This window comes from Chamaea fasciata, unplaced genomic scaffold (assembly GCF_029207755.1).
Source record: "Chamaea fasciata isolate MVZ Bird 193981 ecotype frontalis unplaced genomic scaffold, bChaFas1.0.hap1 SCAF_4, whole genome shotgun sequence".
In the NCBI taxonomy this organism is placed as follows: domain Eukaryota; kingdom Metazoa; phylum Chordata; class Aves; order Passeriformes; family Sylviidae; genus Chamaea; species Chamaea fasciata.
The window spans coordinates 74,612,241-74,625,619 of NW_027094089.1; positions in this window are offsets into that span (position 1 = coordinate 74,612,241).

Here is a 13,379-nt window from a genome sequence, read left to right on the forward strand (position 1 = left end):
AGCGGGCGCCTCTCGGCGCTTACGGGGCCACCGGATCGCAAAATGACGGAATTGAATGGGTTGGAAAAGACCTCTGAGGTCATCGGGTCCAACCGATGCCCCAACACCACCTTGTCACCCAGACCATGGCACCGAGTGCCACGTTCAGTCCTTCCTTAAAAACCTCCAGGAGCCGTGACTCCACCACCTCCCAGGGCAGCCCGTTCCAATCTCGTATCATTCTTTCTGTGAAGAAATTCCTCCTAACGTCCAACCTAAACCTCCCCTGGTGCAACTTAGGACTTTGTGGCCTTGTCCTGTTGCTGGTTCCCTGGGAGAAGAGCCTGACCCCCGTCTGGGTTTTTTCCAGCCAAAGGATTCTGTGATACAATCAGGTGATAGAGAGTTAAGATAGTCTACTAGACAAAATGACAGGAACTTTCTAAACAATTTTTTCTCCTTAATTTCTGCAATGAATGTTCAAAACCGGCAGCAGGAATTAAGTAATTTTGTATTTGTTTTTCCTCATCTTTTCCTTCCATTAATTTTCATCCAATCTTCTCGTCAGTTTTGACCTCCCATCTAATTATGAGTGATCAACAGTGACTCCCAGGGGAAAGAGGTTTCCCCTTGAAACCTGCATTGCTATTAATATTTGCTCAGCAATATGTGCCTGTTCCTGAGCCAAAACACTTAATCAATACACGTGATGGTGGCAGGCTGAGCATAAATTTATGTTTCTCTCCCTGTTCTCTGCACTGACGTCCTGTCCCCCTTGCTCTTTGGCTCCGTTAGCTCAGCTACAGCTCTTTTTCTGGCTTTTAACAAGCACGGAGCACTGACACAAACTGGAGTTCTCTGTATATTCTATTACTTTTTTTAAATGGATAAAGGCTTAACGTGTTTGAGACAGATGCTGTTGTCAAATGGTCAACACAGAGGTGGTTGTGCACATGCAGGCACTTACATGCACACCTGTCGTTGCACATGCAGGTGACATGAGGCCACATCCTCCAGTTCCCTTAAAAAATCATGATGCTTCTCAGACAAACCAGAAATGCTGGGATGACACACTGATGATGCATTTTCAGAAGGAAACACACTGGAAAGGCACGAGCAATTCTTCTGATTCTTTTTAAAAATAAAGAACAATGAGCCTAGCATACACCTTAAGTTCTCAGTGTTGAAGAACTTGAATGAATAATTAGTACAGAAAATTGCTGACTTTATTCTTGACACTGTTTCTGCTCTAACTGAGAGCCAAACACAACAATTGCATTAGAGTAAGTAGGATGGCCTGTAAATTATTAAAGTCAGTAATGATGTAACCTTAGCTGGGGAAGGCAGATGGCTCTGGAAACTGGAGAAAAATGCTATTGAAAAGCATCTTGAATTGTTTATCAGTTTGTCACTCATGGCAGCTGCATGACTTCATGTTTTATTAGGCAGAGGAAATTACATCATTGCAGAATTAGGGGACATTAAAAAAAGAGCTCAGTTTTGGTATTTAGTCAGGTCTTACATGACGATTAAAATTCAGTTTTACTGCAGTGGTCTTGACCTTTCCACCCTGAACCCACTTGTTTTTTGCGTCAGAGTGGCTTCTCAGAGGTGGATAGAGCCCCTAGCTCAGGAGGATTATAACCACAGCTCCACAGTGACACAGCCCAGCCTGATTTGTCCCTGGAGGCAGACATAATAGTGGCTACTAAGGTGTTATCTGAGCATCAGGAAACCCATTGGCCAAGACAGAGCCAGAACAAGGACATGTTCCTGGTGGGGTTGTGCTGCTTGCTGCCTCTGCAGTGTTGCTGGGGCTGTGCAGTGTTTTCAGGCAGACTGACTGCTGTTATCTCCGCTGCTGGTAAAGATCAGCAGGAGGACAATTGGGTGTAACAGGGACAAAGTTTCCCGAGATAGAAGATAAAGGTCATAATTAGTGTTTTGCAAGTGACCTGACTGCTTTCTCCCCAGAACTGGCACAGCCCTTTCCCAGGCTGCAGGCGGGGATGAGCACCAGGATGGCAGTGAGGGCTCATCTCACCTGGCCGTGGAAGTGGAATGTGTTGGCTTGGAGGGACTGCAGTGGCCAGCTCTTAAGGAGCTGTTAAATCCTCAGAATTACAGCCAGTATTGTCCCTGGCCCAGTTTTCTCAAAGCCAAACCCACATGAGGAAGAAGATGAGATTGTAGGTAGTAAAATGCTTATGAATGGCACACTCCTTGACATAGCAGATCGTATATTTGCTAGGATTTGCTAATATAAAATCATACACAATTGAATTACTTGAATTGTTTTCTGACTTCCATGTCCTGCTCAACATTAGTCTATGCATTTCACACCCCAGTGAGAACAAACTGATCCCGGTTTCCCCAGTACACCATGGCTGAGCCCATGCTCAGCAGCTGAATCTCCTTCATGCCCTCTCTGGTCTTGACCACATAATGAGAGGTTTTATCTTCTTTAGCTTGGACATGGACTTCCCCCAGGGCCTCCCATGAATCAGATCTCATGCATCAGCTTGTCCCAAGCACTCTGTGATGTCAGCAGGACCATCCTACCAAAATCACCACTGACATGTGGAAGTTTCCTGGTCTTTTGCCATGGCAGGGCTGTCTTCAGGCATAAAGGTTTATGTCTTTTTGAGTGACTTTGCTGCTGCTTCTGTGGTTCAGAGGCTCAGAAAACTAAGGAGTCCCTCTATGTTGCTTCCTAGCTCAACTGCTAACACTGCTGATATTGGCAGATAGGTCTTGGCTCCACTAAATCTTTATATACTCACTGCAGACAGATGCAGGGTAGATTTGCAGCCTCTGCAAAATATCACCCGTCTTGTAATTCATCTGGTCACCTAGGGACATAAGGTTTTAAATCAAAATTGGTTTTTATCATTGCATTAAAAAAAAAAGGGCAAGAAGTATTTTTAGGAATAACTTGGATCTGATTCCATTCTGCAGCATAGAGAGTGGGTGATCTCCTGTGCGCCTTCTGGGCACAGGGAGAAGAAAGAGCCACAAATGCTGGAAGAACTGCTGGTCCCAGGTACCATAGGATGAAGACAGTGAAAGTGAAATCAAAAACATCTGGCTGAACCAAGAATTACACCGAGGTTTCCTGCATGGCATCCTGGGGCTTGGAGATGCTTCTCCGTGTGACCTTGCTCCCTGGGGATCCAGGGTTTGGTAAGAGCAGAAGAGAGCAAGATGACCAGAAATTACATCTGGGTGGAACTGTGAATTACATCAGTGGTCAGATAAAACAGGTTAAATCCATTTGGTTGAAAATCCTGAGCACCAAGCCTGTGCTGGTCTGAGGGAGGCAGGGAAACAGGAAAAGCTGCATACCTCAAGCACCATGTAGGAGCATATATTTTTGCCAACTTGTCTGACTAGCCATTGATGTAAATCATGATTTCTGGTTCTCTCTGTGAGAACTGCTCCTGCCCAGTGGTGCAAACCACTGTTGATGCACTGCTGCCGCGTGGGCGCCTTTCCATGGCACCTGCCACCACGCCCATCACACAGGGTCACCTTGGCCCTGTGCTGTCCCAGGGGGAGCTTGCTGGGAGGTTTGGTGTGTTGACAACTGTCTTGCAGAGGCAGCTTTGTGTAAAGGGTGGTCACACAGGATGCAGACTACACCCAAAATGGTGCAGAAGTGCCAGAAGAGTCACAGGAGGATGAGGAGGGGCAAGCAACTTTGGTGAGTATTTGCAAAGAGAGGAACTAGAGGAAACTGGAAGAGGGAGGGAGGAAGGATCCCAGCTAGCAGAATACTGTGATAGAACTCAAATCATCGTGTAAGGGGGTGAAGAAATGCACTCAGAAATGCAAACACTGGAATAACTGGTAGATAACTGTGGTCCAACACCCACCTCCAAACACAGGGTAGTGGAAAATCTGCTCTGGGAAATGCTCTGTACCCAACTCCCACACAGTCTTCCCTGGGCACCCAGGTAACAGCAGTGATGAAAACCTCATAAATAGCAAATCAGATTGTAGAAAACACACTGACAAAAATATATCAAGCAAAATGTTTCCCGAAGAAGGTGTGGCAGGGAAGAGAGATATGGCAAGGTTGTCTGTGGGTGTACATGTCAGGTCTGGAAACAGACAGTGGCTTTTGCCAGTTGTTGATTACTAAGTCACACTGCAAGCCCTGTGCCCTGTTTACACCAGCAGCTATGAAACAGGTTAGTTTTCATACAGGTTATGAGACTGATAGGGGGCACACAGTGCTATAACACATGCCTTACCTTTCTGGGAGCATGGGAAGTGCTCAGCAGAAGGCATGCTGTAGGAAAGAAAGTATCCCACGTAACTGAAAAGCAGACCTGGAAAATATTTTCCCTGAGTGGACTGGGCAGTTGTTTCCTGTTGTGATTAAGAGGGAAATGTCTTCTGACTGATTTTTTCTGAAGGTTCTTTATCAGGAGCTGTAGTGATAGGACTAATGGGATTGGATGTCCAATCCCTGGCAGTGTCAAGGCCAGGTTGGATGAGGCATTGAGCAAACTAGTGAGAAGTGTCCTTGCATTCCTTCCTTACAGAGATGCACTTCCCATGCCTGGCAGTGCCCAGTAGGGTGTGCTTTATGCAGCTGAAGGGGTTGGCTTGTTTTTTCTCTGCCAAGGCCAGATCAACTCTGGGAAAATCCAGCAGTGAAGGTCCTTCTCATGGCTCAATAGGTGTGAAGAAGAGGTCTAGGAGGTTGGTCCCTTTTGCTCCAAACACGGGTTATGCCCAGTCTGGATCCTGCCTCCATCCCACAGGTGTAGGGACACAGTACCTGGAACTGAACAGCAGTGACTGGTCCCTGGCAAGGAGGATCCAGGACAGGCTGAACAAAACTGGCAATGCCTGGAGGGTGTTTCTCTGCTTCCAGAAGCAGAGCAACAAACTTTTCTGTTGGAAGTGAAATAACCTTGTTATTTTTATGGTCAGTTACCCAAAGTGTGAAGCAGGATGAAGTGGAGCTACCAAATCAAAGGTGAAGACTTAGTGCCTGCTGAATCGGTTAAGAAACAGCTGAGAAAGCCCCATCTGTCTTTTAAGGTGGACTCCCAAAACTCAGACTGTGCACAGCTTTCTATTCAAAGAATTTTCCTGCTGCTCTGACTTGAACTATATCATCTGCTCTCACAAACAAACCAATTTAACTACACAGACATGCTGTTTAATCACTCTTCCTGGCACACTGACAGTTCCTGCATGTGCAGATGAGTTGTGTCTCAGCTTTTCGAATGCAAATGCTCTGTCCTCCAGATTTCCATGTTTTATTTTTGTCTGAAGATGCTCAGTGGAATCATATACAATTGTTACATTTTTATTTTCTCTATACTCTTCCACTAGATGCCTAAAAGTGCACTGCTATTTTATGAATCTGTATAGCAGAGTATAAATCAATGTATAGCAGAGCTGAGAGTTGTGCTTTTCTCTAAACATCTACTTTTGTTCTTCATTGCAGCTCACCAAAAAACATGATCAAAGCTGTCTTTCATACTGAAAGCGAGTGCATTGGTTGGTTTTGTAAGGAACAATTGAGAGCTGCTTGCTTTGAAGTGAATTTTGTCAGACTCTAAAAGGTAATTTGTTACTTGTGAAGATTTAAAAAATCCAAAATCAATGTAAGTGTTGAAAGAGAAAAAAAAAATGTATCTTTTACTAACATGATTTTAGAGAACACTCATGTTGAAAGGGAAAGAGAAATAGAAAAGCTAATGACAATACAGTAGAGGAATTATGTTGCATACATTTTCTGTATTGGACAATATTCATTTTGAAACAGCTGCATTCTAAAAATGCTCACAAAAATCAGTCTGATTTCTAAAGACATCGAGGACTCTGGAAGTTATAACTTTATATATACAATTAATGTGAAGCCATTTGGTGCTAAGATAACATCTTCTCCAGCTCCTGGTCATCATACCTCTATTTAATAACCTTTAGCTGCTTTCCTGGGCACTGCCTCTCTGATGTGGCGCAGTGCGGGCCCAGATTCCCCTGGCCTACAGCCAGTGGGTCAAACTGTTTTTAACTGAGATTTTATCAGTCCTTGGTCTCTGGTTAAGGCTCAATTCCTCCACAGAATAACTGCATATGGGAAGCAGTTTGAAGGGGCTTCCATGACTGTCAGAAATTTTACTTGGTGGAAAATGAAGCTGTTCTCTTGCTCAGAGGTACCTGCTGGGCAGGGCAGGACCTGGAAGCTGTAGCTATGTGGGCAGGACCCATGCTAGAGCTGGCACTGATTTAGGGTTCCCAAGTGAGATTTCAATATTCCTAGCTTCACTATTAAAACTTTAGTCTTCCTAACCAGCTTCTCATGGTCCCATGGCTTGCTGGGGCTGTGGGCTCAGGAGTTCATGTGCAACCTCACTTGTGAGCCCAGATTTGCCTGTGCCTGTATGGTACTCTCCAGATCTGGGTTTCCAGTTCTTCCCTCAGAACTTGCATCCTCTTCCACAAATGCATGAGATACTTTCTCCAGCTCCATTACCTGTCCACAGAATGCCCATAAAATGCAGAGCTCACATCAGGACTTGCTGGGAGGTCCCAGGGAGATGCTGCAATGCCCAACCAGCATGGCATGAGTCAGGGTTGCCATGGCAGCCCCAGCTTTGAATTCTCCTGCTTTCATGGTTTTCTGCGGAAACCTTAGGATTAGTTTAACCCAAGTTTGTTTGTTTGTTTGTTTGTTTCTTTCTTTCTTTCTTTCTTTCTCTCTCTCTCTCTAGATAATCTGCACTTTTGATGATAATTACAATTTACTTCTAGTGACTTGTTCTGCTGGTTTTTCTGTTGATAGACTCTGGGTCCCAGTGGAAATGAAATTGTTCATTGCTGCTGTCTTGGTTTAGATAGACAGGTATCTGCCAGGGAGGGTTGGAGTCTCCCTTAAAATGTAAGCCACTCCCACCCCTTTTCAAAATTATCATAAATTTGCAATTAAAAGGTTGTCAGGCAAAGATTTTGGGAATAGGTATAGCAGTTCTTTACTAGGGATATAAAAATACAGATGTTGTAGTACAGAAGAATAAGCAAACAAATAAACAAACAAGAAATCCTAGAAACCCTGACAGAGTCAGAAATACAACCTGACACCCTGTTGGTCAGGGTGTTGGAAGCAGTCCAAAGTAAGCCCTCCTGGAGAGGCAGATGTGGTTCTGTTGGAGTAGAGATGGTCCCGTTGAAGAAAAAGGGTCCAGTAATGGTGAGATGGGTCCAGTCTTCCTCCAGGGATCCGGTGGAAAAACTGGATCCCTAGTGGGACTGTGGCTCCTTTTCATGTAGGTTAAGATGGTTTGACTCCTCCTCCCTGTGTGGAGCAGCTTATAATAGTGCACTGTAATGTGTAATGTCATTGATGAGCTCTTAATGGTCCATTAGCAGAAGACATTCCCATGGAAGTAGTGAAACAATGAAGAGAGATAAGTAGCACTCCACCATCTGATAAGTGACACTGACCCATTTGGGCAAAGATAAGCAATTCTACTCCACCCAGATGGAACAGAATAATATGCTCTTTACAAAACCCATGACAGCTGCTCTTTCCAGTGCCCAGAATGAACATGTGAATACCTGTGAACCTGGGTAGACAGATGTGGGAGAAAAGTCTGAAATGTGTCTTCTGAGTTTTTATGGGTAGAATCTACCCAAAAACTCCACTTATTGAACCACCTGCCCCATTCCTGGGGATAAGCTTTACTCTCTAGTGCAAGAAGTGGTGTTGACAGAACACAGGCTTGGGGAAGAGATGTCATGGTGTGGTGGTGGTGGTAGCAGAGAGGTGTCAATGCAGAGTGACAGTAAAAGCTGAAATAACAGTGGTGTTGGGGTCAGTCAAATGAGCATGATGTCTCCCAGATCAGGAGTATTTGCTGATATATCAAAGTATTTGATGTGGTAACCCTAGGGCACCCCAGATGCTGCATTGCGACTCGTCAGTGTTTTATTTCATTCTCATTTCTGTTTTTTCCTTGTCAGTAGGGAGCATGTCTTATTCTGCCATCTTGGTCTATGTGAAGGATAACTCAGGATGCAGAAATTTCTTCCTGTACACTTCCATTTGTGCCTCTTTGATGCTGAATATATGTCTTTAATTATAGGCAGAAGAAGCAATTTATTTGTTTAACAGTGGCCAGGAAATGTACCCAGGGGAGATCTCTGAAAACATGACCACAAAGATGAGGAAGATTAATGTTAGGTGATAGAACACTGGATAAGGCTATTCTCACATTTGGGTCAATATCTGCTATTCATAGCAAGAGCATTAAGTAAACAAATATCAGCCTATTATGTGCTATTATATTTAATGGAGTTCAGCATTTACTTTTCCTCTAAAGATTTCCAAGGGTCACATTAACATAATTGTGTGCTCTGGCAGGCAGGAGAGCAGTGTGGTGAGTTTAGCACAACAGTCACATCAGAGCTTTCAAAGGGCACTATGCCACCTCTACATTTTATTGTTAGGCAAAGCTAATGATATTTGAGTTAGTCCCCTTTGCTAACACAGAATTCACTATTAGTGGGTATAAATCTCTTTCCTGCTACAGGTGTTAGTATCTGCTGTGGAAGCTAATAGAGACATCAGTAGTAATTTATAAAAAAAGAAGCTCCAAGACTATTGTTGGTATTGTTGTGGTTTATCCAACAGCTCCAGGTCCCTGCTGTGCTGTGTCAGAAATAACAAAGCAGCTCCTTTGCTGAGACCTGCACTTCCATTCTCACCTCCCTTAATTCCCTGCATTGATTAAAAAGTAATAATAATATTAATAGTAATCCCAGAAATATTTAGGAAGTGCAGAAAGCCAGCTGCATCCTGCACATGATGGGCCAGTGTGTGTGCATAAACCCAAGCCAGGAAGCTCCTCACCTCCCTGAACAGCTGCCTCCACAAGGCTGCTTCCAAATCCCTGCAGCCTGGCAGGATTTCTTCCTTTATCCCTTGGCTGTTCATCACCTCTTCCCTGCTTGCCAACCACTTCAGCCCACCTGGCACCCATTATGTGGGATCTTCAGGGCCAGGACTGCCTCCTGCTTCCCCTGCAATGCCTTGCTCCAGTGTTAATCCAGAGGCTGAAGGTTTCCAGCACCAACAACCATGAAAAGGAAACCAACCTATATACAGCAATAACTTCTGTGTAGAAACAGGAGCTTATTGGGAAAGTCTGGTTTTCTGGTCAGTATGTTGAGTCACACTGTGGTTCTGGGGGAGCTGAAACCCCTCCAGGAATTCTTGAAGCTATGCTAAAAAGAGTCTGATTTATTGTGCTGAGGAGCAAAACCATCCCTGGCTGTGGGTAATAAACAACCATCTATGGAGGCACAGAAAGCAGTGATGTTATAGAATATAAAACTGAATGTATTTCTTAGTGACAGAATTATTGAAGAGAGTCAAGCTATGGGGTACTTCCCATACTGCAGTACAGCACTGCCAGGCTCTAGACCAGCACCTTGCTGGATCAGCATCTGCACCAGCATGGGGCAGTGAGAAACACCCTGCCCGAGGGAGTTCACAGCCCCACTGAATACCAAGAGAGGACCTATAGCTATCAGAAGACAAAGACAAAGAGGGAGCTGCACTGAATCTCTGCAGATGAGGAACATCTGTATACTACAGAGTAGGACCAGCATCCTGAAGAAATGATTTTCCCATCTTGGGGAAATTTTCAATATTTTATACTTTTCTGCCCCTTATCAGCCAAAAATTCAAGATAAGGAGAAATGAAAATCTCAGACATTACATTTTGAACAGAAGTCTCTAAATCATGCAGCCTAACAGGCAGAAGGAGAAACTATAAGATCTTTGTTTAGATCTTTGTTCTTAACTGGCTGTAAATAAAATCCTTGTAGTTGCTTAAATACAACATTTTTCCTTCTCTTGGTTTAATTTTGAGAGTGGCAAATATGTTTTACTAAGTAATTGAAATGTCATAGTCCTAGATAAAACTCCACTAGTGGAATGAAATTGAAGGTTTCTGCTCCTGGTTTAGGAGAACCCAGTGTGAATGTTTCACAGTAGCAGCAAAGCCAGAATTGCAGGTTAAGCTCCCAATCTGTGTGCATGACTAACACCAGGAAAACAGAAACAGTTTGAACTTTTAGAAGCTCAAGCCAAGAAACAATGAAGAAATTGTAACTTATTTTAGATCAAGTGTTCTCCTGGAAGGAAACAGCTCCTGCTAAAACCCTGGGCTTTGTTGGCTTAGGGCTGGGGTACTTCCCAGGGATGACGCCTAGACCCTGTGAGGGTCTGATATTTTCATCCCAGATATCCTGCAGTGCTTGGTTTGGTGGGACTGGCCAAGGCTTGCAGCAAAGCAGCAAAAGCTCTGCAATCACCTGTCTCTTGCCGTGAGTGATTTAGGAGCTCATACCCCTGCCAATGGTTATGCTGCACTGCAGGATCAGAGTTCTGGCAGATGTTCATTTAGTTAGGGAAAGAAACCCCACACAAATACCCCTTTGTGACTGTCCATCAAGTCCCCTGCACAGAGGCTGCCCAGAGGCTGGGCACTCGCTCAGGTGGGTGTTCTGTGGGAGCAGTAGGGTGTTCAAGGCCATCCCTGCCCATTCTGCCAGCTCTGGCTCTGGCAAGAGTGGGATAGAAGCAGTCAGGAATGGAGACTAAGGAACAGTCTCCTCCAGAATTTTCTGTGCCTCAGATGACCCCAGGAAAAACAAGAGGAGTACTTATGTCTGCTTCCATATTTAGTACAGGAGGGAAATGCCCTCTTCAGCAGAAAAACAGCACGTTTGACCTTCCTTTCTGTGTGTCCCAGCATGCAAAACACCAGTGATCCTCATGAGATTGGAGAGAAACACATCACTGCTGAATTTTGGGGAATAACATGGCACATTTGTCACTGTTGGTCTGGGGCAACTGGGAGCCTTTCAACATCTTTAGCTTGCAGTGGGATCCTCCATTCTAGCATGTGACTGGGCAGGAGTTGATGGTTATGGGAGGAAGCAGCAAAAATGCTCACTGCTGTGCTGATTTGATTTTAAACTTTCGCCTGAGGAATGCTGAGTCAAAGCTGCCTTGCTCCTCACATGCGCCAAAACCACCTTGCTGTGTTTGATGGCAAGGTGCTGTTCTCAGCTGGCTTCTGCTTCATTTCCTCCTCAGCCAGCTCCATGACATGCCAGCAACTACAGTTTCCCATTTCCTTCCTCAGCTAATCCTGAAAGGGACAATAAATAACAAGAGGACTCCTTTATAAGCAGATATGAAGTACTCACATCCGCAACATGTTACTAAACTTGTACTGTAATTTGTTGTCAGATTATCTATTGGTATGAGGCAGCACTTGGACAGGCCCGTGCTACAGAATGTCTCACTTCTCCTTCAAGGTTTCCTCGGCAGCAGTGTCCTCCTGCTCTTCCTCCTGGAGGTGATTCTCCTGAGCTGGATGGAACTGATCAGGAAATGAATGGAAAAAAAACCCAAACAAACCCATTTTATGTGAGAAGGTCAAACCAAAGGTTGAGATTCTTAGCCAAGAAAGGGAGAATTAAGAATCTTTTAAATAATTTTTTTTTTAAAACAACTGGCTCTGAAATGGCTGATAAATATCCTCTTTCCTCAGCTGAAAAGGCAGCACAAATGCGCAGTGGCTCAATCCCCAGCGCTGCCGGGAAGCCGCAGCCGCACCCCGCGCAGAGCCCCAATCCCCGGGCTCTGATGCTCCGCACGGGCTGAACCCCGAAACAGCGCTGAAGGGCGCTGAAGAGGGAAGCCAAGGCCCTGCAGGCGAGGGGAAGCGGGGCCGGGAGAGCAGCCGGGACCGTGCGGCTGCGGCCACGTCCCCAGAGGGTGGCGCTGGGGCCCCGCCGTGCGCAGCCGGCAGGGACGGGTGGCGAGCGGGTGGCACCCGGCAGCGAGGGGCTCCGCGGGCTGCGTGCCGCCCCGAAGTGCCCCCAGAGCCCTGAAGTGATGCGCAGCGCTTACGGGGGACTCCACAGAGCCTGACTTCCCTCGACTGAGCCTCACAGCCGAGTCCCGGTATCGAATCCCGCTGGAGGCCTTGGGGCCACTACTTCCCCTGCATCGACACGGGTTTGACACTCCGAGGGGAAAGGCGCCATGTCTTGCCACTGTATCCAACAGCTAAAGCCATCCTTAGGGGAAAATGAATTATGCCCCATCCCTGGAAATGTTCAAGGCCAGTTCGCATAGGACTTGGAGCAACCTGGGCTTTTGGGAGGTGCCCCTGGCAGGCAGATTGGAACTCGGTGATCCTTCAGGCCCCTTCCAACTTAAAGCATCTTGTGATTCTGTGTCTCCATCCAGGGACTGGCAAAGGAACCAATTAAAAGCCATTTATTTGCTTCTGTGTGAGAGCTGAGCTTAAGCATGCCCACTCCCTTGGGACCTTTCTGCTTGCTTGTCTTTGCAGCAGTTTTCAGGGGTTCTTTTGGTCTTCTTTGCAAGAAATAAGACTCTAGTGGCTTTGTCCATCTCCTTTCCAACAGTTTGGTTCTTGGATACTAGTTGAGATACTGGATATAGCATGTCTGCAATAAAGCAAGCTGAATCTGCCCCGTGCCTGGTTGACTTGGCTTTCCTAATTGAAAAATGCAGAAAGCCCGCAGGCTCTCCTACACAGATATTTCACAAAGGTTGAGAGGCAAAATCGATTTTAAATGGATTAACTCTTATGAGTGTACCTCTGTTTTCTTGAATATATATCACAGGACAATTTAAATAGATTAAGTCCTGCAAGTTCAGCTCTGTATCCTGAATACCATGGAATTAAGGAAATAATCTTTTATATTATCTCTGGTAAGGACACTGATTCATCACACAAAGCAGTGGTCCAGTGCAGGCCAGTGTCTTTTGGGAAGAGCTTTTTGTGTTGCTTAGGTTGCTGTCTCGTGCTTATCTCCCCTCACCATGTCTTAAAGCAGAGCAAACAAGAGTTCACTACCTCCTTCCTCAGGCAGCTGTGGAAGGACATCCTGGTATAACAGAAAAGCACTTCACTTCTGGGGGAATGACTTGGATGAACATGATGCTCTGGGAAAACAGGTGCAGTTTGGTGCAATGGAAACAGATCCCCCCTTCCTTGGTGCTGGGGCAGAGCAGACCCTGTATAGCAGGGGCAGGAGTGTGTCTGGTATCAGGTGCTGTGCTGAGGATGGCACCCATAGCTCATCTCCCCCTCCTGCCATTGGAGTTTGGGCATTTCCACAGCACATGGCACTGCTTCAGGGGACTGAGCACATGTGAGTGCAAGGGTCACTCTGCAGGCAGGGGGATATCTGCTGCTAGACCCCTGCAGTCCTGTTGCCTCCAGAGCCAAAGCAACATGAGGCCCCCAAGCATCTGACACACGGTCTGCTAGAGCTTTGAATACCTGGTTTGGAAGGGAGTTGGCAAAGCCATGGAGACCTGT